The sequence below is a fragment of the Engraulis encrasicolus genome, chromosome 13 (genome assembly GCF_034702125.1).
Source record: "Engraulis encrasicolus isolate BLACKSEA-1 chromosome 13, IST_EnEncr_1.0, whole genome shotgun sequence".
NCBI lineage: Eukaryota > Metazoa > Chordata > Actinopteri > Clupeiformes > Engraulidae > Engraulis > Engraulis encrasicolus.
In genome coordinates, this window is record NC_085869.1 from 48,182,042 (window position 1) to 48,206,984 (window position 24,943).

Here is a 24,943-nt window from a genome sequence, read left to right on the forward strand (position 1 = left end):
GTTCACCAGCTGTTTTTGGGACAAAGGAGAAGGAGGAAAAAAATAAAAAGAGAGAAAAAGTATTTTTGTTTACTCGTTGCTTCTTTAAGGCGGCTATGTGGCAGCTGACATCTTAGGTGACACCAAAAGCTGTTTAGTGTTTACGGAGATTCCTGAGGGTGGCTGTTTTTTTCCATCACAGATTATGAGTTCCAGGGCACCATTTTAGCAACAGTTACAAGTGCCCCACCACCCTGTGTGTGTGTGTGTGTGTGTGTGTGTGTGTGTGTGTGTGTGTGTGTGTGTGTGTGTGTGTGTGTGTGTGTGTGTGTGTGTGTGTGTGTGTGTGTGTGTGTGTGTGTGTGTGTGTGTGCGTGCGTGCGTGCGTGTGTTGTTGTTGCTGTTGAGCTGTGGAATTCCATTTGAAACGGATCGTGATTAACTGATTAGTTCAATAAAAACATGCTGTTATTAGTTAAATAAAAACATGCCCTTGAAATTACAGTAAGCAATGTGACGTCACAGCTACAGATTGCAAGAGTCAGACGAAGGGGAACACAACAAGAAGCCATGGGAAAAATCAAAAAATTGTACCAGAAAAAGTGTTTGAAAAAAGACTTTCTCCCGCTTCTCTCCCTCTCTCCCTCACTGTCTGTCTCTCTCTCCTCACTTCCTCTGCTTCTCTTTATCTTTTCTCTCTATCTGTCTCTCCTTCTTTCTCTCAATCACTGTCTTGCTCTATCTGCCTCTCCCCTTTTCTCTCTCCCTCTCTCTCTTTCTTTCTCTCTCCCTCTCTCTCAAACTTTTTTCGCTCTATCTTTCTCCCTGTCTCTGCTTCTTCCCCTTTTCTCAGATCTGATTGGGAGTTTGTCTTGCCCCTCTTGTCCCTCGTATGGGCAGGTCCTGGCTTGACCTGATGCTCTCTGATGGTGCCATGAATGGCTGCTGCCATGCCACCCCACACAAACACACACACACACGCACACGCACACGCACACGCACACACACACACACACACACACACACACGCGTAGCATCTCTCCCATTCTCCTCTTACACCCCAATCCCCCCCACCACACACACCACACACACCACCCTCTCTCCGATCCTCCTACACCCTCCAACACACACACACACACACACACACACACACACACACACACACACACACACACACACACACACACACACACACACACACACACACACACACACACACACACACACACACACACTCCCCCATCAGCTCTATCAGTCCCATCAGCACCAGCCAGCCGCAAATATTTGAGCGAGGAGATAAAACTAGTTCCTGCAATATACCCCTCTTACAGTCGCCTAATCCATACACACACACACACACACACACACACACACACACACACACACACACACACACACACACACACACACACACACACACACACACACACACACACAAAAACACACAAAAACACACGCATGTGAGCATGCGCACGCACAACATACACACACACACAAACATGCTCAGACACATGCAAACAAACATACAACACACACACACACACACACACACACACACACGCTCAGACATATACAAACAAACATACAACACACACACACGCGCGTGTGCACACACGCGCACACACGCGCACGCGCACACACACACACACACACACACACACACACACACACACACACACACACACACACACACACACACACACACACACACACACACACACACACACACACGCACACACACACACACACACACCAAACCCGTATAAACATAGACAGACACATGCCCACATAAACACACATGCTGGCGCACAATCACACTGGCAAAAGTCTGGCCCATTTTGGGGAGTTCTCTGCTGCATCACTAGTTGTGTGTGAGTGTGTGTACCACCACTGCTGGGCATATTTTTTCCAGAGTAAAGCATGCCCCACATTTTCAAATAATTACTTCAAGTTGTTGTTTTCAGTCATCATACTTGCAAAAAAAAAAAAACCCTGTCTTGCGATGCATAGCTCTGTGACAGTGTACAGCATGCACTGCTGTAATCATGTCTGGTACACTTACAGTAATTACATCAAGTTAATATTAGGATGTCCAAGTACACTACTTATATGCACAATCATTGCGGACACACTGTCATCAGGTTGATAAGAACAAACAATCTGCTTACAGTGCTATTCAATACTTTGCGTAGCATGTCTGCAAATAACAAAAAGCAGATGTTTTTGCTATTCGCTGGTGTCATCCTCCCAACAGAAATATTTGCTAAATTAACAACAGAAACTATGTACATGTTTGAAATATGTATGTATGTGTATGTAAAAAGAGATTATATTTGTTGTAAGGTATTTTGTTGCATTTGTGAATAAGGTGAAAAGCTGTCGGTTAAGGAAGAGATCACTGTCACTGGAGACATATTGGACATCCTTTAGAGAATCTGCAAAACATTTTGTCAGCATTAAGGGGGTAGGAAAAAATGTCTTAGTTTTGCAGTTGTGTCAAGTGTGGTTCTGAAAAACATTTCAGTGCATGCTGAATGTGTTATGTGTTTATAATATCAAAGCCGTGGGCTATGTTGTGTTTATTTATGTGTACAGCAACCAGATAAGCTGCATCAAATTGAATTTGTACATGTGAAATGATGCCAATGGAGTCCTTTTCCAAAGAGAATCTTAAAGACACATGGGTTACTAATACTCAATCTACTCCAGATCCATCTTGACATTTTAGCATTGGAGGAAGATTGGCGACCGGCCCCACTACTTAAAAGTTATTATTCAAACAAATGTAAACAGATCATTAAAATCAAATACACGTCATTGATTAGAAACGTGTTTATTTGTCACATTTGTTTGGTCATGGCTTTTCTCATCAATATTTTTTTTTTGGTTGGAGATGGTGGTTGCCATGGGAAAGTGAACAGTAAGCTTTGAATGATTACTGTTCCTCTGGTTGCAAAAAAATATTTGACATCCTTTTCTCGTCACTGCTATGAAGCGATCCAACATCTGGACAACCTTTGTTTGTCCTTGAACTAATTGTGAAGCCAGTCGCAGAACTTCTTACGTGTTAAAAAAATGTCAGGACTTCATCATGTGGACAAATCAAGTGAATATGTGCACACTGATAAATAAAGTATTCCCACATTCAGTGCTCTCGCTAGCTGTCCTCAGTGACACTCCAGATAGCACAACAGGCAACAAGTGCAAACAATAATCAAAAGCATCTGAAACAATTAGCTAAATTGTAAATGCTCTTCACAACTAGTGTCTCTCAAAAATGTGGGGGAACATCAATCTCGGTCGTTGATGGACATTTGGAAGAAGACCTAAGCACTGCCAACCAATTGGATTAATGGACAAATGACATCAGATGCAAATTATGTAGGGAGACAAAAGGCTATTTGAGAGTATTGTGGTTTGGACCTGGATAAAATAACTTGGCACTCTGTACCGGCAATCATCATCTTTTTCATTTTGGGCATCATCTTTCAAGTGGAGATATCTAATTTCAAAGACTTCCACGTTCCGCAATTGCTGCTTGCGAAAACTGAGTCACCCACCAGCTAAAAGGCAGGGCCCACAATCACACTTTTTAGATTATTCTCACATGTGCTCATATACAAAAATGATGCATTATATCTCCCCCTGTGTGACTCAACCCATCTGAGGACCAAACCCCATAATTTTCTATTGACATTGATGCGTAATTAGCGCTCTTCTGTTGATTTCAGCATGAATGCGTGCCACTATAAAAAAATAAGGAGCCCTGTGTTGTGCAACCAGCACCTGGATACAGCCATTGACTTGTGCAAAATTTATTGGTCGTACTTAAAGGCTATCGGTTTTAACAGCTTGATATCAGACCAACGCATTTGACGACGCTGATAAAACTAGTAGTAGGAGGTTATCAGGTTCCGATAATGGCCCCTGTAATTGGACGCACGACTGCGGAAAGGAGCGGACTGGGAATCCAGCAAACGGGGAGATAGATAACGCGTCGGCCTATCAACAGTTTTAATATGAGAAAATGACTCAGGACTATTAGGATGAGCCACAGTAAATGAAAGGGCGCTCTGTTGATTGTGTCATAACTGCCGTACCATCAGAATTGCAAACAGACCTCCGCCCTGTGCTGTGCTGTGCAACAACAGGGGACGGGACAACTCACGTAACGTCAACAACCTGGGACAATACAAGGTGCCAATAAACTACTCACACTACTACACACGAGCCTGTTGATCACACACACACACACACACACACACACACACACACACACACACACACACACACACACACACACACACACACACACACACACACACACACCTAAACAACCTTCTTTTGGGGGGGGGGGGTGAAAAACATGAAATCAAAGCGAAACGACAGAAGAAAAAAAATCTCAAACCATGCGAGTTGTTGATGTAAGAATGGTGCACTGGAGAGTGGGGAGTAGGGGAACAGAGGGTCGACTGTGTAATATCTGCGATATCGCGCCACACGTGAGCCAAACAGAATGGTCCCCCACTCCATCACGGCCCGCAGCGCGAGCAGCCTCTACAATCAAAGTCTTTGGTGCGGAGTGTTATGATTAGCCTAGCCTGAGCTAGTCCAGAGCAGGCCGCGGGACAGCCCTGCAGTCCTCAGAGACCACACTTTCCACAGGACTGTGACCGCACCACACTACACTACACTACGCTACACTACGCTACAAACACACACACACACACACAAACTACATTACACCGAACCACACTACACTACACTACATTACACCGCACCACACTACACACATACACACTCATACTACATTACACCACACTACACAACATTACACTGCACCACACTACACACATACATGCACACACACACACTACATTACACCTACACTACACCACACCACACCACACTACTCTACACACACACACACACACACACACACACACACACACACACACACACACACACACACACACACACACACACACACACACACACACACACACACACACACACACACTTACACCGTACCACACTACACTACACTACACCACACTACACACACACACACAACATTACACTGCACCACACTACACTACACTACACTACGCACACACACACAAACACACACTACATTACACCGAACCACACTACACTACACCACACTAAACGCACACACTACACTACACCACACTACACACAAAACACTACATTACACCGCAGAATACTATACTACACCACAATACAACACAACACACACACGCACCACATTACACTGCACCACACCACACTACACTACACTAAACCACGCTACACACTACACTGCACCACACACTACACTACACCACGCTACACACACACGCACACACTACATTACACCGCACTACACTACACCACACTACACACACACACACACACACACACACACAAACACACACACACTACATTACACTGCACCATACTACACTATACCACACACACACTACACCTACACTACCCAACTCTGCCACACTACACTACGGCACCACAGAGAGCAACTGCTCTGGACACACTTTCTGTCTCTCTCTATCTTTCACTTTCTGTCTCTCTTTATTTCTCTCTCGCTGTTTCTGTCACTTTCTGCCTCCCTATTTTTTCTGCCTATCCCCATCTCTGTCGCGTTCTCTCCATTTCTCCACATTTCTCTCTCTCTCTCTCTCTCTCTCTCTCTCTCTCTCTCTCTCTCTCTCTCTCTCTCTCTCTCTCTCTCTCTCTCTCTCTCTCTCTCTCTTCTACCTCTTCCTATCTCTGTGTGGCTTTCTCTCCCTTTGTTTCTCTCTCTGACTCCTGATTGTTTCACTTCTCGCTTATCATTTATAATCTACACAGAGATATATAGCTATAGATAGATAGATTGATGAATAGATGGATAGATAGATACAGATAGATAAATAGATAGATAGACAGATACAGATAGATAACGCGATAGATGGATGGACAAGGCAGGCACTATCAAACATTTCCTGTGCACATCTATATCTGGCCCATAGGTCATCTAACAAGTTATCTTGTCCTCTTTATCTGATTACCCACCCAGCTATCCATCCTTCATCCATTCATCTATTACCCATCTCTCTGGCCAGCTATCTGTTTCACTATCACTATTTTTAAACGCAATATTCAATATTACGCAAATGTAAATTTAATATAGCTATGTAAATAACACTTTTCGTCAAGAGTATCTGTGATCTTCTATCTAGAACATGTCAGCAAGAAGTGAAACAGTACAGAACGACAGAGAAAATGAAATAGTGAAGAGGAAAAAGAAATAAAAGAGACCGTTTTCCAGAGAGAAAAGAACAGAAGAAAGACAGATGTATGTAAAGGAATACACAATAATAGAATACTAAAAGGAAAAATGAATTAAGTGCACAAAACACACGCACAATATCCACTGCTGCCAGTTCCACTTTGAGTATGAGAAGTCCAACCTAACAAAAACACAAACAAACCACAACAACAAAAACAGCAAAAAAACTAAGACAAAAGAAATATATTTTTTTAAGTTTTAAGGAAGCGGTTCAAGAGTCATGCTCACCTCCTCCACTCCCACCGCACTCCTCCTCCATCTCTCCCTTCTCAGTCAGTAACACCAATAGCGAGCTACTTAGCTAGGTCGGCTAAGCTTATACTCAAGTCAAATGTATGCAAACGGCAGAGCCGGCATGAGATAGCAGCCGCTGCGCCGCAGACAATGCTCTCGGACATTTATGGCCGACGCCGGGGGCAGATGAGCAGGACGAAGGGTTGCGTGTTAAACACTCATTTACGACAGGCGCCATTAAAGCCCTGACACACACACACACACACACACACACACACACACACACACACACACACACACACACACACACACACACACACACACACAGACACACACACAGGCGCCCCTGCACAACACGCGCTAATAAAGGCTGATATGGGGACGAGAGCCGGCAGAGAGAGAGAGAGAGAGAGAGAGAGAGAGAGAGAGAGAGAGAGAGAGAGAGAGAGAGAGAGAGAGAGAGAGAGAGAGAGAGAGAGAGGGCCAGGGCCAATGCATAACTAAGTCAGCCAATGGCGAAGGCCACACTACCAGCAGACGACACTGAAAGTGATAGTGTCTGTTGGTCTTCAGTGTCAATTCCAATACAGAGACAACACATTGCACATATGTGGGTTACTATACAACAGAAAAAAAATTGTTTCAAATATTATTTTGACTGCAATTTTGTATTGTGCAGTGAGCACAGTTCGGTCAGGTTATTACATATTTTGATACTTCTACTTTTTGGTAGTAAATGGGGGGGGGGTTCATTTATTTGATTCATTACTTCAAAAAATCAGTTTTATAGTCATAACTCAAATATGCATGCTAAACAAACAAATACAATACAGACACACTCACACGCACGCACACACACACACACACATACACACTATGTCAATGTACAATACGATATACATAGTATTCCACCATGATACATTTTATTTGCATATAATTTGATTTTACAACTTGGGGTATATAATATGGCAAGCGCAACTGCATATACAATATATGAAAATGAGAGATCAGAGAAGAGAGCAATATAGGTCAATGAGAGAGAGAGAGAGCTCTGTGTGTGTGTGTGTGCGCGTGCTTGCGTGCGTGCGTGCGTGCGTGTGTGCGTGTGTGCGTGCATGCGTGCGTGCGTTTGTGGGAGGGAATAAGAGACAAAGGGTGTACTGAAAGACTCAAACAAAACGCACGCGCACACACACGGGAGAGAAAGACACACACACACACAGGAGAGAAAGACACACACACACACACACACACACACACACACACACACACACACACACACACACACACACACAGGGAAGAAGAGCCGGAGCCAGGGCTGGAGCCGGGGGGCACATGCTGCGTACAGTGTGGCTGAGTGACAGTGAGGCGGAGGTGGGGACAGGCGGAGGAGGCCCCGGGCCTTCTGGAGAACACGTTTGGCTTCACTCATAAACATCACATTTGATAATAAGATAAAGAGTTCACAGCAGGCCTTTATTACGCTGCCTCACACACACACACACACACACACACACACACACACACACACACACACATGCGTGGCACATACACATGCATATGTATGCACATACACACACATGCACTCACACACACAGACATGCGCGCGCGCACACACACACACACACACACACACACACACACACACACACACACACACACACACACACACACATCCATATGTATGCACATAAACACACATATGCAAACAGACACATACACTTATACACACGCATGCACACGCACACAAAAACGTACACAAACACACCCACCCACACACACACATGTACGCACATATGCAGATGCATGTGCAGACACACAGACACACACACATTCAAGCATACCACTAAAGACGCACATGCTTACACACACACACACACACACACACACACACACACACACACACACACACACACACACACACACACACACACACACACACACACACACACACACACACACACACTACACACAAGTTCATGCACATGTGTGTATTTAACACACATGCTTGCACACAAACGTGTGCGCTCTCTCTCGCTCTCTCTATCTCTCTATCTCTCTCTCTCTCTCTCTCTCTCACACACACACACACACACGCACGCACACACACACGGGCTAACCACAGCACATGCTTAGTGCTCTGACACTTCCCAAAGACCACACACTGACTCACAGGGACGGCTCTCCCAGTTGACACACATGGAAGCCAAGCTCAACCAAACAGCCCCGTAAAACGCATACTGACATACACACACACATGCGCACACACGCGCACACACACACACACACACACACACACAGGCACACACTAACAAAACACGCTAACATGCATGCCGTGTACATACATAGTGATGCAAATACGGGGTTCTCGGCGAGATAATATAGGCTGTGAACGTGATTGGGGTGGAGGTCCCTTTGGCATGAGTTTGGGTCCGCTGCAGGCAGTTCCCCTCACAGCTGCACTGTTGTGTGTTACACTGGGCTCCACACCACCGCCACAACAACAACAAGAGATTGATTCAATACAGCGTGTGTGGCAAACTTCAGCTTATGCGCTGTACAGTACAGTACAGTACAGAGATGAAGATACACTACAAGGGGGAGGAGAGGTGACACAACGCAGGCTTGGTGTGTGTAGCAAATCAAATGTAGACACATTTGGTTTGCAGACAAAATAATGGGCGCAAAAGACATTCAGCTCTCTACACAGACACACACACACACACACACATACACGACACACACACACACATCTGCCCAAAGACAATTCTTCCGTGCTTTTGTTTGTTTTTTTCTGCTTTTATATTGTGACGTTAGTCAAAACCAGAGTTGCATTAGAGTGCCCTCTCTCTGTCCCTGTCTTTGCCACTACCTTGCTCAAGTTTCATCTCTCTCTCTCTCTCTCTCTCTCTCTCTCTCTCTCTCTCTCTCTCTCTCTCTCTCTCTCTCTCTCTTCTCTTTTTCTACCAGCATCTCTGTTGTCTTCACTAAAGTGTATTGGATCCATCTGATTATTTTTTATGCCTAAAGGTAACCTAAGGACTTTTTTAAACATCATCTCAAATTAAATCAAAGTAAAACAGATTGATAATAAGCGTGACATTAAAGCTCATCTCTAAATTTAAGGAGCCATATTTCCACCAGAAAAGATGTCTCTGATAACCACCAATTACATATTCATTGATTTTATTTAAGGAAATTTAGACCAAGACTTCACAGAAGTTTGTCTATTTTCTGAAGGCGGACAAAGACACACCCATAACCCCAAGGCAGAGATAGATAGGTCTTACTTTCTGGGGAAAAACAAGGCAAAGCAGAAAAACACAGAGTAGGAAAGAAATAGAGGTGGAAGAGAAGAAAGCAAGAGACATAAAGAGAAGAGAAGAGAGGAGAGGAGGGGGAGGAGAGGAGTATAATTACTGGAGGGAGTATGACATAAACAAGTTTTTGAAACCTCTGTTGATCTTTGGCCTAAATTGTGGCTCTGGGGGATTCATAATTAAAATTCTTTCAGAAGACACACAATAGCAACAGGGGAATAATAGTTGATCGTTTTGAGTTCATAGTGTAGGCCTACACAGCTACGCAGTGAAATCAGTAAGAGTGTGTTTTGTGAATTTTGAAGGTTAATATTAATAGTAGGCTATATACTGTTTCAAGTCTTTCAACTTCAAGTGCTTCAGTGCATCGTTGAATTTGGAATTTTTCCCCCTCTGACACACACATAGCCTACATAATGTGTTGTAGGTGCCAAACCATGGGCAGCTTAGAGTGTGGAACTGAACCGTTTCCTCGGCTTTTCAGACCGACTCAACATGGCCTGAGATATCCGAGATAATTGAATACAGCGGTGTAGCAACTTTGCGGAGACAGTCTGGTTAACTTTGGGTCAACGACAGTTAAATGCAGACTTCCAGAGGAGCGCACGGTTTATGCGCGGGAATGCCAGCCGAAATGCGAGTAGCCGAAAAAAGGCACCGTGAATAATGACGGGATTTTATCTATTTTGTTATGCTCCTGTGAGCGCAAGATCAATTCCACAGAAATCCTGAGAAGACACACCAAGATGCCAAATCTAAATATGAAGTTGAATGTGTAACAGGGAGCGGATTCTCTCTCCCCCTCTCTGTCTCTTTGCTGAAACGAATTCGTTTTACTTTTCAGCTTGGCACGAAGCGTTATGTTAAGTTGTGCCAAGTCTGCGCAAATGAATAATGGGCACATTAATGTTACTTTAAAGCCCTCAGTGGTGACATATTTCATATAAGGGTAAAAGGAATCTCAGTCCACTCTGTGATGGCAACAAAACAACCAGCATCCCGCTTTCAAGAACACTTTTACTATAGCAACTCAAATGCAATTAACTTCTGTAAACCTTTATTGTATACACAAACTGAAGCCTGAACTAAAAGGGAAAAATCTCACATGTAACATAATACCAAATCATGTGAACGGGACATATGTTTTTCCTTTTTTAATTTAGACTATGTATTTACTTGGGAGTTTGGGTTCTTATAGGAAGAAACCCGGCCATGTCTTGGTAGTATTTCGCAACATCTTCTGCCCTCAGTATTACTTTTGACAAAGGTTGGGTCTCGTTTTCCTTCAGTTAATCTTAACTTTTTGCTGTGGGGGGCTACGTCATGACTTCAATAATGTTCTCATTTAGCCTTCTCTCCAAACACACACATCCCTCAGTTCTGCAACACCAGACCACGAGTCTTTACCTGACGCCAATGTCATTATTTTTCAGCTGGTAAAAAACGCACTAACAAAAATAAAACATTAGGTAGGCCCTAATGCCAGTTTGGATTTGACATAGTAGGCCTATGTCTTGTGATATTATGCAGGATCGTCAATAGACATGCCATCCCTGGCAAATATTATATTAGATAAGGCGAAACTATACAATCCAAAACTGTAGGATAATATCCTCAAATGTTAATGCATTTTCACTCAGGTAACATGGAGAGGTGATTGTCCATTGCGCATTAGGTCTTCACTATCAAGTCTGGTATTTTTGTGTAGGCTATTAACTTCAGACACATACTGTCAATGTAGGCTACAAATTCTGAGCCTCAAGCAAGTTGTTGACTTCGAGAGCAACTTTTTTAACTCAATTTATTATCATTATTACAATTACAATTACTATTATTATTATTATTTTATTTTTATTTTATTTTTTATTATTATTATTATTATCATTATCATTCCTACGCTTGCACTTAGGAAGTTATTATCTACGCTATGGAGCTATGGTCCATTAAATTCATAAACCAAAACACTGGTTCACCTGGACACACACAAGGACAGTTAGCCTATTTTATGAGTTAGACTAGCCGTCTAGAATATTAAATAAAACAACTAATTGAAGCCTAATTATAGACCAAATCAATATATCACTATGGCAAGAGCTAAACATACGTTCATTCTCATATCTTCAAATACAATTCTTAATTATTATTATTATTATTATTACTACTACTACTACTACTACTACTACTACTACTACTACTACTACTACTACTATTATTATTGTTATTTAATCACAATTTTTTTAAGGTTAGGGCCCACCACCCAAACCTAAACACTTAGATTAAATGACAGCTACCACTGTCAGTGACAGCAACTGAATTGAATTAAAAGACCTTCATACCACGATTGAAAAAATTAGACTGTTTAAAGACAGGTAACAAACTGGGAAGTTAAATCCTAACTCGTCCTCCGAGACTTGGGAGACTGGAAATACTCATGATGAATAATTGATTGAAAAGAAAACAGGTCGAAAAGATGGGCACATTTCGTGTAGCATTCGCCCTCTTCCAGGTGTTGCAACCAAAGGTGAAATGTTTAATCTCTTACAAATCAGTGACACTTAGTTTGAGGCTGCATGGGACAGTCATTAAACTGCGCGCACTAATAGGTCACAGTCATTACAGTTTCACAACTAACAAAAACATATAGCGCCTATGCACATGCATGTGCATAATAGAGAGAGAGAGAGAGAGAGAGAGAGAGAGAGAGAGAGAGAGAGAGAGAGAGAGAGAGAGAGAGAGAGAGAGAGACGTGCCAAAAAGTAGCATGGGGCAGTCTTAAGGAAACTGAAAAGAAAACAAGACGATCGTCTGTTGGGTCCCGCAAACTTTAAAAAGTAAACACAAGGGCCTATCACAGCATACAGCTCGTCGTGGAACACTGACTGACAGAGGCGGCAGAAAAGGCCTCACTGGCTTTGGAGGCCGAAATGTTCGGCGTCAACGTGCACAAACTGCAGCTGACAGAATGTAAATACAAACTATTGCTGAGGTGGCCATATTAGTGGCGTCTAGTGTTGACTAGTTGGTTAAAAGGACAAAAGCAATGACAAACAGAGGAGTGTATTTACAAAGTGCTCCAAAACGTGCGGCAAAAAAGATCAAAATAAGGCATCACCTAAGGCGCAGCTCTGGCCAGGTGAAGTCAACTGCGTATTGGGTGGAAACTAATGAAATTCAGCGGATATGTGGCTTATGAAATCAATGATACCCTTGCAATCAAGTTGCCCTTGCACTTTTCGGACAGGTTTGTATGGATAATTAAAAATAAGTAAATAAATGGATGTCAAATCTGAGGCAGTGGACGCTGACATTTGGTGTTTTTAATTTTACCTTTTTCTTCTATTATAGGAAACCAAAATGGGAGTTTGTTTGGTGATTTGCTTTAAAACAATCAAAAAAAGGTTTCGCACAATGGTACAACATCACTGACCTCACAATAACAAGCAGGCTAGCCTCATGGAATAATAATTCAACAGATTGAGAAATCCTAATTAGCCTAATGACTTGCAATTAATGTCGTAATTAATACAGGCATATTTATTGCTGTTATTATTATCATCATCAGTATTATTATTATTATTATTATTATTATTATTATTAGGCCATATGCCTACTAATGTAGGCTATAGTTAATGTATAGTCGTTCTTCTGTTTGCGTGCAAGTTGTGGTAAAGCATCTTGCCAGGCATATAGGCTATCACATATGGCCTATTCCAATACTTTGTGCCCAGGTCAGCTATGAGGATAATTGCAAAGCTGCTGATTTATTCATCAGAAAATATATAGCAACCGCATTCCCCGTTGCATGAAAGAATAACAATCCAAAAACAAATAGGCCTACTCATCTGAATCAATTTAATAGATTGGCTATTTGTATTGGTTTTGATTGGAGCGTTCACAAATTGCCATACACCATAGGGTCAAGACACATTAGCCTGTTTCACTCCTACCTGATCTCGGTGTACCATTCATCAATAGTATTGCTGCATTAGAGTTGCAATTCATCCCACCGTATGGCATCCCACGGCCATGGAAACGGGACATTTTGTGGATATTTAAGTGTGCGCAATGCCACCAGAAGATGTCTGTCTGTATGTCTATTGAATGTTGAAGGAGAGAAACTTTTCGCCATGGATGTGTGGGTGGGAGACCAGAAGAAACTAAAGGAAACTTACTGTTTACGGCGTGCCTGTACCTCGACTGGCCGTTGAGAGGACTCTGTCCATTGATCAAAAGTATTGAATCCAGGGCTGGGGCTCGTGCTGCTCCGCGGCAGGCTCAAATCGGCTGACTGACGCTTGCTGCCACTTCTGAGAACAAGGCGCTGAGGAAGAGCCTGGGTGAGAGAGCGCGTCCGAAAGAATGGAGATAGTAGAGGACAGACAGCATGTGTCTCTGATAATATCTGAGGGTGGTGTTAGAAAGCGAGTGAGAGAAAGAGAGAGCGCGCCAAGAAGGACTTTTTGTCTCGCGAGGTACACGTATTCACACTTATTGGCAGATGATTGCTCTTTCTCCGCAGTATCGTTACATTTAACTGGTCCGTTACAGCACAGTGTTGTCCGGGTAGTCTACTCGAAGCGTCACCAACTGGAACAAGGATAAAGCATCTGATATACACGCCTAACTGTCCGTCGATGACGGAGCGGCCAAATCACAATGCTGAAAGAAGACGAAAAATGTTGAGGTGACACGTGTAATGCATGCAGTTTGTATCTCTAACGACTAAAAAATATCGTTCTTCCGAACAGAACAATCATTCCGTGTCACTTTCAATCGTTTCCCTGCCAAAGCAAAGCTGACTGACAGAGAGCTCACGAGAGAGGGCGCGAGAGGCAAAGGAAGGGGGCGGGAGACGCTCGTGGATACGTGAGAGGGAGGGGGCGTCAAACATGATCATTTGTTATCTGAATATCGTCTTTTTCATTCAAACAGGCTACCTTGTGGATCAGCCCGTGACCACGTCGGTCTAGACCAGGCTACCTTTTCGACTTCGCTGTTGGTCTAACTACAATTCACTTTAGCAAATTGTACACAGTCAAGTACTGTAAGCCTGCCCTGGCGAGAGACCTACGGAAAGAGGGAAGCAAACGTCCCCAAACTCGCTTGCGCTATATGAAAACTCCTACGACTAAAAGCCTAATCTGAGGAAAAGTTATTCAGTGCCATTCGATAAGATCTTGTGCAAGTCTTATTTTGATTACTCAGCATACACAGCCATGTTAATGAGTAATAACCCACGGATACAATGAGTCGTTCCCACTTGCTTCTTTCCTTATTAGATGCACTGTGTAAATATAATGCAAATGCACTGTCAGGTGAAATAGGTTAATAATAAACCACATTCTTGATGAACAGATGTCACTGCCTTTAATAAATAATGCAAACAGTTCAGCCAGAAATTCCCTCGCCGTTGCCTTTGGCGGCTGGACTGCAACAGCACGAAAGCTCTCATTAATTTGAATATGTAAAATGCTGTGTGCTGTGCAGTACTTTGCGTAGCCGTCCGAACACGGTCCTAACCTCATGTATTGCTTGCAGCAATTATCGAAAGCTGCGGAGCAAGAATGGTCGCTTCTTGTGCGCTCCAATTACATGGATCGTTTTTTGGCCATGGTTTCTCCACTAATCCTTTACGCATCACAACCACATAGGCTATAACAATGAGTGAGCGTGAGGATGTATACCAACAATGTACGTGCAGACTCGGGAATTCTGATAATAATCAAATATAACTTTAAGATGGGGTATATAAGGCGGTAGCATGGAGTTCTTCTGGGCCGAAATGCGCAATTGTGGTAACCAAAGTGCCATTTGCTGGCAGGTGCGATGAGGTCTGTTGGGTTTGACCCTTCCTCTTCCTCTCTTCATCTCTCTCTCTCTCTCTCTCTCTCTCTCTCTCTCTCTCTCTCTCTCTCTCTCTCTCTCTCTCTCTCTCTCTCTCTCAGTGCTGTGCGCGGTGCCACTGCATCAGGCGATAATCTTTTCAAATGTCAAAAGTTGGCAAAGCTTGTAGATTTTCTGTTCCATACAACGTTGCGCAATAACGCGCAATGGCCAAGAGGCCATCGAAGAAACATCTGTCAGAATGAATTAAAGAGGCGACTTAAATAGTGTGGGAAAACGGACAAGACTCCGACTTTAGCTCAAAAAAGGCAAACTGCAGCCGGACAGATTTCTATCGCTGGTTTCCAAACGACTTGGTGTGTTTGGTAGCACGTTTTTAATTGGTTTATATGTGTATGGCTGCCCTGTAGTCATCGATACCATCACCATTATTTAAAGTTCATGCGAGAGTTTGCATAGAAAACTCACCCAGCTTAGTTCTAGCTGGAGGATGTTAAAAGCTGAAGCCCTTTTGACAGCTCCGCCTTGGCTGTTGGTTGGCAATGTGAAATCGGTTGCACAGTCATGTAATGAAGGGTATCGTCTTGGAGGCATCCAGCTCATTCCTCAGTAGGCTATGCTGTGATGGCTCCATGATAATGACGGGGATGCTGGTGCAGTGGCATGAAGATGACGGAGAACAAGAAGAACCACAATGCTCTTGCTAAAGCAGGTCTATAATATAAAATATAGCATTATTGTTATACAATGACAACAACATTGTTCCCAGTGAACCAGATAAACTTAAGTGAGCTGAATTATCTAAAGACTATTAATTTCACATTACTACTTTGTGTGTGTGTGTGTGTGTGTGTGTGTGTGTGTGTGTGTGTGTGTGTGTGTGAGAGAGAGAGAGAGAGAGAGAGAGAGAGAGAGAGAGAGAGAGAGAGAGAGAGAGAAAGAAATAAAGAAAGAGAGAGAAGACAGAGAAAGGTGGTCATTAAAGTCCTTCTTGCTGAACTTGACAGCTTTAATTTCTAATGTATTTTAAGGTGCCAAACGTCAAAATGTTACATTTGTGTTTGCCATGGCACCATTTAAATGTGCTAACAACTGCCGAAGTTCAGACTGTGGCAACACTGAACCTCGTGTATAATTCCTAACACCAACTAAGACTTTTACAGTTGCTTAATTATGCCCCTCAAAACGCAAATTAGGGGCGCTGCCCGTTTTATCCACCAAAGGAGAGGGGTAGAGAAGCGCAATTGGATATTGTTTCATTTCTCGGTAACAGGCGACTTTCTACATGATGCGTTTTTGGAGATGATTCAAAATCAAATATGTCCTTTGTTTCCAACGCACTATAATTATTGATGTTTTTGTTGTTATTGGCATTAACCCCTATTATTATTATCATTATTATTATTATTATTATTATTATTATTATTATTATTATTATTATTATTCATAATAATGGGCTATTCTGTAAAGGCTTACAGACAAAATGGCTGGGAAAAAAACTGCTGGAAAATTATTAGGCTAATGGCCTAAACATTTTTCTTGTCATTACTGATTTGGGAATCAAAAGTAATTTAGTTGTGTATATTTTAAAGTAATTTAAGTAAAATAAATTATACTAGAATAAGTACGCCTTTGTCGCTATCCAGTGACAAGTAGATTTGCGGGGTTTTTTTTTTGTCATGCTGGGATTCCCAAATTGCAAGAGGCTGCGTCAATCACGCCGTGGCCATCAATGCGAAATAGGGACATGCAGGCAGAACCTGCAATGAATATGAAATGATAGACGGGTTTCCAATAGAGGTTTGGCGTTTAGCTCAGACAACACATTATTGATAATTCAAGTTATTTTCTTCCACAGCGCCCGCGCAAACCATATTCTACTTTTCCAGAGAAAGTCCTTCCACAGAGGTCTGTTTCTGAAACCAATTAGCCTGTTGTCATTTGCGTTACTTTGCGTATCATTAGATCCAAGATGAGCCTGACATGTCAACGCAGGTGATAATTATTTTGTAAGAATATTAACAACATTATTACCATTATTACGCACCGGGAAAACATTGGGAAGTCGATGGGCTACCTGTGAGGAACGTGTTGATCGTTATTTTAGTACACTGAACATGAAGTAATCATTCATTCATTCATCATTCAGGTAGCTTTACCGTCCCACAGGAAACAACAGTGGTCTTTGAAGGAAAGCTGAAGGCATGAATGACGAATGGAAGAAATCAGTTTGGATCATTCTCGGGGATCCAGGGGATCGTCTTAACTCGAGTAACACCCATATTATTTGAACATGAACATCACCGTTCATCTCGGGATAGGTAGGCTATTAGCCACGAGGAGCGTCAGAGAAGGCAACACAACACTAATTGTTTGAAAATGACAACTATTTACACTGCAACGGATGAACAATTGACTGACGCGCATTTTAATCTATAAATACAATTTTATATTATTTACAAGTTCAGTCGCATTGACTTCTGGAAGTTATTTAAATGTGACAATTACATTTAGTGGGTTTTTTTTAAATCTATGACTGAGGGCCTAGATACAAATCCTATGCATGTGGGGGGCGCACGGTGAGTCTCGTATTGCAATTTGAGGACCCTCTTTGGCGGTTTGGTATTCTTGAATTATTGAACACCGGTTGGAGACCCCGTGCCCTCGAATCTCTAAGGTCCACTCTTCTTCCACATTCTTGGGTAAATATGAATCTAAAATTCAGCTCAAGTCAGAACATGGGGAAGCAACAACAAATATCTGCCTCTCTTTACACATGGACGCAACTTGAGAACACCGTGAAAGATTAAAAATTAATCCACTCGATACACATCCAAAGCAGGGGAAACAATTCATGGGTATACGGTGAATAATTAAAACGATGGAATGTCCCCACAGCTCCCGTGAAAGATGATTATAATTGTGGCAGTTTTCAACACGGTATACAAACAGCGTGAGGTAACTATGAACACACTTGAAGCTCATTAAAGCGTCCGCATTTGGGATGACACCGAGATAGGCCTAAACTATGCTTTCTGTTTCCCGCAATCACATAGCCTAGAACTTGTTTTTTTCATACACTTCTGTTTCTTCCCAAAAACACAAACTCTGCTTCCCGAGTTGTTACTGTTACTGTAATTTCAACTTCATTCATTATCAATCATTATACTATTTGAAGAAAGTTAACGTTGTTGAAAATAATGTGATGGACTAGCTTTGACAGCTAACAGCTATAGATCTTCAGGTTTTGTTTGAAACTCCTAATTTCCGATTCCGAGCCATTATTATGTGGCCTACCTAAAGGTGTGGCACGACATGGATGCTATGCAGTTCTCCTTCCCAAACCGAACGATTGTTTGCCACGGGAATGCGTTTGCTGGCTCGGAGTGGAAACGTGCTCTCTCCATACCGAGCAACCCCTGCAACCTACACCTCAAATTTGTAGCGTATGTTGCACAAATTTGTATCGTATGTCACACTTGTCCTGTAAACGTAGACCACACAGCAGACACACGGCCCCCTGGATGAGAAATTGCCCTGCGCGAATGAAGAGCACAACCTTGTGGCCATTTATGGAACATGGTGTCTCAGAACAGTGGACAGCAGTAGGCATTTATATATTAGCATAAAAAATAAGACATTTGCAATCTTAACTTTTAAGAGTATAGGCGTATACGTGAATTCACGGAGCCTATGCCATTTCTTGACGGGGAATTCTTGTTAATTAAGACTTGACCTAATGGCAATACGCTTGTAATAATCACTGATCACAACTTATGTTCTGTCTGTTTTAATTAAAATGGAAAGTAGGTATATATACCAACTGAAGGACTGACTGGTGAATAATAATAATAGGCATACTAATAATAATAATAATAATAATAATAATAATAATAATAATAATAATAATAATAATAATAATAGGTCTAGTTGATAGAGACAGTTTAACAAATTATCGGATAATCATACTTACGCACAGAATGAACCCCATTTGTATCCAATGATAATAGCCTAAAAAGTCAGATTCAGTTTGGGCAGATATTGGGGCACATAAAACAAATTCCTACCTATGGATATCATTGGTGTCCATTAATGTATGTACACCCATAAGCCCCCATATGCATTGAAATGAACCTATCGGTCCATTGTGATCCATTTATAGCCTAATTATTTTCGGTTTACCACTAATGCTTGAACAACCTGTAGTGAATTGGCATTATGGACCAAATGTGGTCTGTCCTTACTGATGGTTAGTGAGAGATGAATGACAGCACGAGAGCTCGTCTACGCACAGTGCATCCAAGGAAGACGCAATATGGAGAGGCCGCGAATCGTGAACAGAGGAAAATGACAACGGTCTACGCGGGCCAATAATATAGGCAGCAAATGTCACCCCTACAAATGATTCCTATTTCTTCAAAATAGGAAAATGGGTCTGTGCAAATTTGAATAAGGCTATTGAATCCATTAGCCATGGAATGGACCAAAGCCAAAAAACAAGCTTTTACGCAATTAATATCTACTAACAGTGCAGAAAGAGTGACCTATAAGATTTATGCCAATAATTATTTTCCAACGTCTATATACGACCGGTTAATCTTTCGCTTAAATAATCAAGGAAAGTAAATGAGGGATGGAGCATGGTTTGAATCACTTCTAATTAGAGACGAAGTCGACTAACCCAAAACGAATGTCTGGACTTTTGGGGGAAATGCATATACATAATGTGTTTAATTGAGCTCAAATAAAAAAGAAAAAAAAGAAATGGGCATTCACACAAACACAACATTAAATGTGCTGTTTTCCTTGAAATATTTGTGCATAAAATTGAAATTAACGGCGAGACAACATTGTAAAGAAATGTGCCAGTGCACTTGTTAATGTGATGCAGTAGCCAAATTTTTGCAATAAAAGCTTAGTAATAATAAAAATAACAACAACAATAATAGGGCCTAATAATAATAATAATAATAATAATAATAATAATAATAATAATAATAATAATAATAACAGTTTCACGTTCCTTCATTTTGTTAAATAATTAGGCCTACGCATTTTCTTAATCGGACTTGGCTCTGTTTCCATTGCCGATTCTTCAAAATATTGAAATGAACGTTTGAAATATAGCCTACCCTAAAGGAAAATCACGCGTTATTATATTGATGAACAAGGCCTGAATTAAGGCCGGAATTAAGACGGAACTGGGACTTGGGGCTGCTTTATTGTACTTTGGTACCACAGTAACCTAATTTCGTCACTTTTCACGTGACGCCAAATGCATGTTCAAATCGGCTAAATTGATACATTGCAAAAAGGATAGTGAATGCGAACGCTATCTGACAGGCCATGTCAGGTACCCTACACTGTGCGCCACGTGCGTGTAGCTGACGGCGACTCCAGAAAAAAAATCAGTGGGCTACTATCAGCACACCTACGAGCAACTCCGAGGACAGCGATCCGTAGTTTCTCCCTTCAACTTGTAGCAAGCCGAAATCTGTTAGGTCTAAATGTCGTTCTGCCCTCGGTGGCGTTGTGGCTGTCGAGAACGTAATTGTGATGAGCGGTGGACGAGTGTCTAATGGCTTGTTTTCAGAGGATGTATCTTGTTGCGGGTAAAGATTCATTTGTCTTTCAAACGAGACTCTAATAGCCTGTTCAGGCGGCTCAAACGCACCTTCAGCCCTCTCCTAATTGTTTCCAGGCAGAGGTCACGACTTGGAGTCCATAACTACACTGCGTTGCCATTTTTTACAAATGACTGTAGCCCACTTGGCGAGTTTTAGCCACGAATCCAGCATTCCCACCATTAGCTCAGCTGCCAGAGGAGGTCAGGTCGCTCAGTTAAGAGGTGGAAAATGGCTAAATCGCTCTATGGCCACTTTTTGCTTTAATACTAGATTTCGGCATAAACGAGTACTTACGCATAACAGGCTATGACTGTGGTGTAAATTTATGGAGCTAAATGAAGGTCTGCCTTTTATAGACGTCGTGGAATCGGGTATATGCCAGCCAGGTCATGTGCACAGGAATGGTTTAGTAAGTAGTCAAAACACTGGTTGCTTGCAAATTTGCGCGCGACACAACCGATGATAAGCCATGGGCGGAAGTAGCCTAACTCATGACACATTGCCCTGTGATGGTATCTAATACGATGCTCTTTGTGTCTGTGCACATTACTGTGCAGAGAGGGACGATTCAGTTTCTTTTTTCAGTGAGCTGTTTTTTTATTCATTTTTGAACAAAAAGTGCATCTAGTTTTTCTCATCTTCATACTTCCATTGAGTTCATCTTCAGCAAACATGCCATCTCACATCTTATGCCAAGTGTATAGGCCTACCCTTATGGAAAGAGTGGCAGTGTAAAGCAAACAGTCTGTAGTGCAAGGCAAGCTATTGTTTTCATTTGGCCTGGTGGTAAATGTTGCAGATCTAGCAAGCAGCCGGGCGCCACTGGTCCTCAGCTTCGCCCTTACCTGAAATCAAATCCCCTGACCTGGACTTGCAGAGCCCGGGACTTTGAGAAAGTGGAGTTGTTAGCGTCAGCACTCTGCTCTATGTCACCGGGCAGGAGTATTTGACAGTTGGAATTATCTGTAAATACTTCATTAGACTGTGTATGAGGTACCCCTTGTGCCTCACGCTCCGCTTCTGGGTAAGATTTACAAATGATAACATAAACAGACTCAAAAGAAATTCAAGGCGCGTTTGAAAGAGGAGGAGGGGGGTTCTTAAGAATTTGATCAGCCCACTTAGCATCAAAAAATATGGGAGGCCCCCGTGTTTGGGCCAGGACTTATTTGACCCACCACCACGTGAATTGTCCCAGGCTTCAACAAATGAGCTGAGCGGGCTCCCAGTGGCAAGTCGTCAAAACAGACCTCTGCAGTGGTGGGCCATCGTGGTATTCAACAGGAGGAGGTATGAAACCAACCACTGTGTTATTTACTGTAAGGAATAACGGACGACTAACCAGCCAACCACACACATACATACACACACATCCTCATTGCTTAAGTTTAATTTGTCCAAATTGCACAAGGTCCTCTCTCTCTCTCCTTTTCCCTGTCTCCCAGTCTTTGCGCCACAAAAATACTGGAAATATATTCAGCCATACAAGCAGCAGCAGACAGGAAAGATGGTGGGTGTGCGGTGATTGTGCTCTCCCGGTCGAAGTGATGCTTCAGCGACAACTAAGCCGTCATGTGGCCAGCAGAATGTTCAGATCATTTGGCATAAAGTAAATTAATTTCTTTTGTCTTTGAAAGCCCGTCCATTAAAGGAAGTGGACCAAATTACGAAGCACAAACACATACCACTCCAGCTAGTCTGTTTAGGGCTGATTCATTCCAGCTCCTCCAGAAACTCCACAGTCAGAAAGAGTTTCAAATAGAGGAGAAATCCCTGCACTCTCTTTTGTGCAAATGTGCTAGTCTTACAAGGCACAGAGTACCATAAACACACTTAGAAGACGAATAAACTGCATATGTGCATGTTGCACATTTTGGGCAGTTACAAAAGGAGACATAAGAGTTATTTTTTAGAGGGTATGTCCTAAAACTTTTCATGATCAATGTCAGCACCCAAATCCACTCTGCCTTGATTTACCACATCATAAAATAAGGTTGCAATCTCAAGGAAATGTCCAAAATGGCTTATTTGGGAAGTAAGTTCATCAACAAAAACAAACAAACAAGCAAACAAAAGCCCATGAATATTTCTTAATTTTCTTCCCCGCGTCTGAGAAATCACCTCTATGACCGGCTGGCCCCCTGGACTGCACTTTTGACAGCCAGCACACACTTAAACATTTAATGCAGAGGGCCATCAGAACAAGCAACTCAGCCCTGCCCTGCCCTTAAAGACTGAAGATCTGTGTTGATGAGAGGACTTCGAGAGGGCGAGAAAGAGAAAGGAGGGAGTTGGGAGAGAAATGTGAGCGCTCTTATCAGTAGATCACTTGAGTGGGAGATTCGAGAGGGGGTGTCTAGTTTATAGCTACTGATGCTTCAGCCATTTGGAGTGTTACGAGCAGACTAATAGGGCTCAAAGTCCACTTCCCCCTGTCTTAGTCCAGGAAATAAACCAGCAGAACACACAAAACACAGTGCACAGTCAAACCAAAGCTCACAGACTGTGGCAACGATGGCTAGACATGGAGAGATGCACAAAGTCAGCAGCGGTTCTACCCATGTGGGGGCCCTTGGCAAAATATAGACATGGGCCCCTTTTGAATGACTTTTGCTGATATTTACTACAGTGTGTGAGGCCCCCTGCAATGGGCAGATTGGTTGGGGCCCTAGGAAACTGCGCAAAGTGCATCAATGATGTGCACTAGAGAGTATGTTTGCACGTCCAAAGTTAAGTTACTTATGCAGGTGCCAAACAACAGTATCAGACTGGACAATTGCCGGATGAAGATCCAGGGATCTTTTTTAACTCTTTTTTAAAATATTTGTCGGTGACATATTAGAATAGATTTCACATTAGCCACATGCTTATTGTCTGTCTATATAAGTGACTTACAGTATAAGACATGTGTGCAAAGTTATTATTATTATTATTATTATTATTATTATTATTATTATTATCATTATTATTTATGAATAATAAAGTACTCATTGGCAATGAAAAAGATATTTGTGAACACACCTAACAAATGACTGGTGTTGCTTAAAACATCTTATAAGTCTGTTGGGCATGTATTAGGTGTGTAACATGTGAGCCTTAGAATAGTCACCCTTAAAAAAAGCGTTTCCCTTTTTTCTTGGTGCAAAAGTGCAGTGTGTAGAGACCAACCTAGTTTTTCCACCAATGAAGTGCACCCAACCACATTCAACAAGGTCACTCTGCAGTCTTCTGTCATTTCTGATTAGCCTGGATGTGCCCATACTCTGATTAGGCGTGGAAACATTTTTCTTACCACCAAGCTGTAATGTAATGTTTTTGTGGTGGAAAATGACTCCTGCTGTACTGCTGTATCTATGGCAAATGGTTTGTGCATCGACAGTGCCAAAATCTTAAGTCATATTGCTAATATGCACTTAGTGTATATCACATCACTGACAAAATTTCATTATAGTATTTCAATGGCGTAATCAGCGGCGTCATTTATGCACATTATCAGTGATATTCAACAGGACGGATTTCTGCTTTTGATTGGTCCAGACGGGTCATGTGATCATGCGTGTCTTCTTACCATGGTATCACGTCACACATCG

At 42.2% G+C, this 24,943-nt stretch overlaps 1 protein-coding gene across 7 annotated transcripts in view; it reads right to left on the reverse strand.

Annotated features, from left to right (window-relative positions):
- Positions 1-14,674, reverse strand: part of satb2 (SATB homeobox 2) — a 78,286-nt gene extending 63,612 nt beyond the window's left edge. For 6 of the 7 annotated variants that reach the window (XM_063214122.1, XM_063214121.1, XM_063214124.1 and 3 more), the window contains exon 1: positions 14,055-14,674. The gene's annotated coding sequence lies outside the window, so the exon portion shown is untranslated. The remainder of the gene's footprint in view (positions 1-14,054) is intronic. The other variant, XM_063214125.1, reaches the window with a different exon arrangement.
- Positions 14,675-24,943: the final 10,269 nt, after the last annotated feature.